A 6,154-nucleotide genomic window follows, 5' to 3' on the forward strand; every position below is an offset into this window, starting at 1 on the left:
CATTGTTCCTTTGGTTGTTTCTGATAACTTTGAGGTGAATTAAAATTATTTCACAAACACACCACAATAAAGTTATAGAAATGTATTTCGAGTGTTTACTTCTTAAGTAGTTGATTATGAAAGTCATATAGCTCTTTTCTTATCAGAATTTATACAAGTCACCTTATATCTTATACAGAAGGTTTTCAGGTTGCTATTAAATTGAAGTTTGCAAAAAAATCCTTTAAGTTTACAAAATTTGTGTTTTTACTCAAAGTATTCTTTTTCTTATAAAAAACATATTTATATGCTTACTTGAATTTTTTTGTGTATTAATATGTTTTTTTCTTTATGAACATATATAATATGAAAAAATATATAAATACTTAGAATAAAATCATTAAATATTTGCAAATTAAGGGGTTTGTTTGTTTGTTTTTGTTTTTGTTTTAAATAAATAAACAAAAAAACTAATGAGCTTTAATATTGAGAATTTGAAATTAAAAGGTAAGTTTAATAATAAAATTAATATTCATTTATTATTATATTTATTGCAATTGTATATTAAAATATTATGTGAAATTTAATAAAATAGAAAAACTCATAAAATGACGTGAAAAAAGATTTAATTCAAAATAACTACAAAATAATATTTAACAAATTGAATAAGAGTGTGATAAGTGACAAAAAAACCTTTATTTATCAGAGTAAATTAACAAACAAAAACTATTATAAAAACAAAAGAAATGATTCGTATTCATCAGTTTTTTGTAATACATAATAATTTATGTATTATATAGTTGTACAATACAACATTTTAAAATATTAATTGTTATTGTTACATATGAATAAAAATTGTTCACAATTAGTTCAAATTCTTTCAGAAGCGAATGCTATGGAATATTCCATTCTTGTATACAAACAACTCTAAAAAAACAAAGTCAACAAAATAAATATAGGTGAAAAAGTTAAATATATTAACTATTTATAATATTAAAATAAATATTGGTTAAAACCCTAGGACCCATGTTTTTACGCATATTGATGTAGATTAGCTTTAACATGTTACTTTGGTTGTCATAGCTGATGCAATGGATGTGACTTGTGTCCCCCAAGAAGCCTTTCTCATTCCCAACTTGTGTATATCATTTTCTTCCTTTTCGTTGTAGAAGTTTCACATGCATGAAATTCAACTTTTGTTATCGAAGTCTAGTTGTTTCTATCAACATATCATGTCGTCATATGTCGATAGTCACAAAATGTGATACGTTTTGTACAAAATAATTTTTTTTGAATATTGTACCCTTCAATCCAAAATAATTTTTTTTTCTTCGAAAGAAACGGTTAACATATATACACACCTCTTAGGTTAATGAAAAGGAGACATTTAATTTGAATTTCACTTCTTTAGGTTAATGTAATAAATAAATAATAAACAATTTACTTTTATATGACATTATCATGTTATAAAATATCATAAATAGGTAGAGACTATTTATTTTTCACAACATACTATTAAATAATGCTATTTTATAAACACACATGGCTCGCTAGCTAGCTATTTATCTTGTGACAATTTTTTTTTTGTTTTTCAAACAACAATATAATATATAAAATAATAGTTCATATTCTATTTATAATATTAACTTTTATTTAATATTTTCAATATTTTGATTGAAACCACTTCCATTAAAAATGCTCAAATGGTATACGTGTGAAGGGAATGTGAGAGTCAATAGCGTTTAAAGTAAAGTGGGGAGGAATTCAGGAGGATAAGAGGAGACGACATTACACGTGTGGATGACCCCTTTCGCACAAACTTTTAATTAATTATTTTATTTTTATTATTTAATAAATAATAATCCAATTTTCAAAGACTCTTTTTCCGGTCTCCACCTGCCGTCACAAAATTTGCGTTTGGGATAACTACTTTCACCCAATTCCCCGACAATCACCTTCTTAACTTGCACATTCATACTTCTAAAAAAAGTATTGTTTTATCTTTGAGTATCAATTCTTATTCATTTACTTATAAATATATCAAGTTAAATTATATGTGAATATTTAGTTTGATTCAATTTAAGCTTAAAATTAAATTTAAATTCTAACAATATGTTCTTTTTTAATATTTAAAACAGTCCGAGATTCGTTTTTCAGTGTTCAAATCTAAACGAGTTACTTTTTTCCGGCAACTAAAATAACTCATTATCAACACATTAGTTGTTTATGATATTTACAAACTAAAAATAAAATATTTATAAATATACCTAACCTATTTTGATTTGAATAATTTGACTGGTTTTATCTATCTTATCACCTTTAATTAAATTTTAAAGTTCTAGTTTCCATTGACTAATTCAATTATAACTCTTAGATGATGATTTCTCAAAGAATGGTTTCTTTTGTTAGTTAAGACTTAAGAATATATATAAAATACAATGAATATATGACATCATACATTACAAGTTCAAAGTTGGCTTAACTATACATCATATCTATACACTTTTTTACCGAGAGGAATGGTGAGAACGTTTAAAATGGATTGAAACTTGTGAAGTGGAGATGGTGGAATATCCTTAGAGCAGGCATTGATATGCCTAGTGCTAAAAGGTACATGAAGAACTTGATTGATCACAAACAAAATGGATGTAGATCTAAATATTTTGGTGCATTGATGTTGCATTTGGTTGGAAGACATGTAGACGATACTTACATCATTGCAATACAAAATTGTGATTTAAAATTTTTTAGGCCTTCTAACTACTAAAATGATAAGCTCACGGTACCACGCGAATCTTGCCGTCATTGTGATGACCTGAAGACTCGCGACAAACACCATAAGGGTCTAAAGCTACTTCAACCATCAATCCACCGACTTGTAGGGACCAATCAACACCGTCTCAATGCTAACCAAACACAGCACGGACCACACCCTTCTATCACACACAATTCATTTCACAGTACATACTGTTATCAATGCAAAAATCAGACGAAACTATAGTCGCACACAACCAAAGAATGGGATAGGCGGGTGCACTCTTGCTCCAAATCAAAGTCTATTAACCAAATAAGAACCATACCAATAAATTCGGACCAAGTGTTCTCATTCTATCTTACTCAGTCCACATACACCCCTCATGATCATACTCGATGAACTACCATAATATCCACCTTCAAGGGAACCCATAACCAACCCTAGATCTACTGCATTCCTTCTTCCTCACAACCTTACCCAAAGGGTGAAGTACCAGTAGATCTAACAAAACGTCATGAGAATTAATTCTCACCTCGTGAGAACGGATTTTCACCTAATTTCACTCTAACTTCAAACAATCATAACTTCTTCATTTCAACTTCGTTTTCGACGATCTTTATATCCACAGAAAGGTATTGATGAGCCCCACACTTCTATCTAGTTAATTTTGGCTTAACACATGTTGAACTAAAAACCATAATTCATGAAAGAATTCTAAAACATCCTCAAAATAGGCCTAAAAGTTTTTCCATTTTTATGCAACAACATTAGTAAGCCTATAATATCCAACTTAACACTAGACTGTAAATGATGCTCTGTCGCTTAGAAGACCAAGATAAAAGATTATTTCTCAGAAACTTCCTTAACATCCTCAAAATAGGCCTAAAAGTTTTGCCATTTTTAGTGATTTTTTTAAAAAATATAAATAAATTGAAATAAAAATAAATCAATTAAATGATTCAAAATAAAAATTAATTAAATAATAATGTTATATTGTTAATTAAAATGATTATTGAAGTCATGAATTTTGGTTAATTAGAAAATTTGAGAAAAAATGATTAAAAAAGTCAACTTATTGAAAGATGAGTTGACTAAGTGTTTTGAGCAAATTAGGTGAATATGACCTAAATGTCATAAGATTTGGTGAAGAAGGACCATAAGTGAAATATTTGTGATGTCTAGATAGAAGTTGGGATAATTGGTACCAAATAGTTAAATTATGTGACATTACAGATTAATTTTGACATATATTCAAAGTAGCGGGGTATTTAACTAGGCGTTCTCCTTCGTTTGAGAGGGAGATTGAATTCTATAGGGGGAACACCATGATTGACGAATGAAACTTGAATGAGGAGTTTGGGTCAATTTTTGTAAGGAATCAAGTTAGGGTTTGGAAGCTAACTGTCAACATCAAGTTTGACATCAAGTTTGGAAGGTAAAACTCTCATCCATCTTCCATTTATGTCGATATAGGGTGTGGGATTAGAGACCATATCCGAAAATTGTAGTATTATATTGTCACACCGTCACACCTTCGGACAGCGATAAAAACGCCAAGCTGTGCGACGTAGTGACATTGGATCATGACGACATGTATATTGAACAATACAAAAATATAACACACACATTTCTTTTATTTATTATAAATTATTTTGGGGTTACATTATTAGATTTCAAACACATGTATTTTGAAACGACTTCCTTCCTTCCACAACTACTTTCCATACGCATCTTCCTGAGAATACATGTATTTTGGAAATGTCAACATAAAGTTGGAGAGTTCACATGTTTTATAGTTTTCTGTTTTTATTATTTTATTTGATCGAAAACTATTTCAGTTTTAAAAGCCTTTCTTTCTTTTAGGATATATTTTCTATCCTAAATCTTTATAATTTTTATCGCATTAGATTATACAACTAATTGAAGGCGTCCCTTTAGTCAGTTAGGTAAAAATTTTCCAAACAATATTACCATGAACCCTATAATCGAACGCTTTGTGAATGTAAGGTTGTGGGTTCGATTCCCACTGCCTTCTAGTGTGGTGGAAAAGATGTGGCTTTGTGAATGTAAGGTTGTGGGTTCGATTCCCACTGCCTTCTTTTCATTTGCTGTGCCCTGAATTTTTAAGGGTAGAATTGGAAAGTCTTTAATCCTTTCTGAGTCAACTATCCACCCATCTCTTTCCCAGTCAGACCTTGCTGACCGAGTCATACACCAACTCAAACACTTTCAGCTGACTGAGTCAGCCAAAAATGTCTAACTTGACTCGGTCAGATGCATATCAAACAGGGCCTTAGTGAGTTCCCCAAAATACCACATCTCATACAAATCAATTAGCCCCGTCTTGGGGTATGTTTCAACTTGATCATGCCATAATGGGCGCCGCCCTAGGGCCTCAACCTTGGGTATATTTCAACCCAATAAACAAATATGGACCCCGCCCTGGGGTATATTTCAACCCAAACATGCAATAGTGGGCCCCGCCCTGGGGTTTATTTCAACCCAATAAACAATATGGTCCCCGTCCTGGGGTATATTTCAACCTGAACAGGCAATAGTGGGCCCCACCTTGGGGTTTATTTCAACTTGATCATGCAACACCAATAATCACATAACAATAATCATACCATGCAAGATTCACAAAGACAGTTAGCATATATAGATCCTAGTGGGATGACATTGGTGCCTTAGATCCACGGGTACAGTGAGGAGACTCACCTGAACTACTCAATAGAAGCCCAACAACTACCTCAACATAAGAACAGCCCACCCAAATTTACTAAAATCAAACTGGGACTAATCCTCCATTCTACCCAAGTTTGACCAAAAGTCAAACTCGTAAAAAAGTCAACGGTCAAAGTCCACAAGGTTAACATTCTGCTTAGACAAAGTCAACGTCACGTCGTGACTATTCCTTGGTTACGTAGTGAGAATGTAACAATCACGATTCAGGACACCGTCACGTCGTGACACATCCTATGTCACGTCGTGACTTCTGGTTAGAAGGCCAAAATTTCATTAAGTGCTTAATCTCTTCAGACCAAGGCCCATAACCTCAAATCTAGTTCCTAAATAGCTTCATAATGGATAAAGTTTCCAACTTTATCCATTAGGATGGTCCAAACAATCAAGATCTAGTATTTAAGTCTTAAAAGGACAAAGAATGCATATATCTCAGCTAAATCCATTAAGTATAAGTCTCTAACTTTAGATCTGAATCAAAACAAAGTTTAGATGGATAAATTTTCCAACTTTATCCATAATAATGTCTCAAGCTTTCAAGATCTAATCTTTAATACACCAAAATGGCGTAATTGACCAAAATAACTTGCATGGTTGAAAGGGAAGGCAAAAGATCAAAACTTTTCTAGTCCATGAGGTGCAAGAAAACATTCTAAACTTGATCAAAAGGTGTTGGAG

This window comes from Lactuca serriola, chromosome 2, assembly GCF_051521515.1.
Source record: "Lactuca serriola cultivar US96UC23 chromosome 2, Lser_US96UC23_V15, whole genome shotgun sequence".
Classification (NCBI taxonomy): Eukaryota; Viridiplantae; Streptophyta; class Magnoliopsida; order Asterales; family Asteraceae; genus Lactuca; species Lactuca serriola.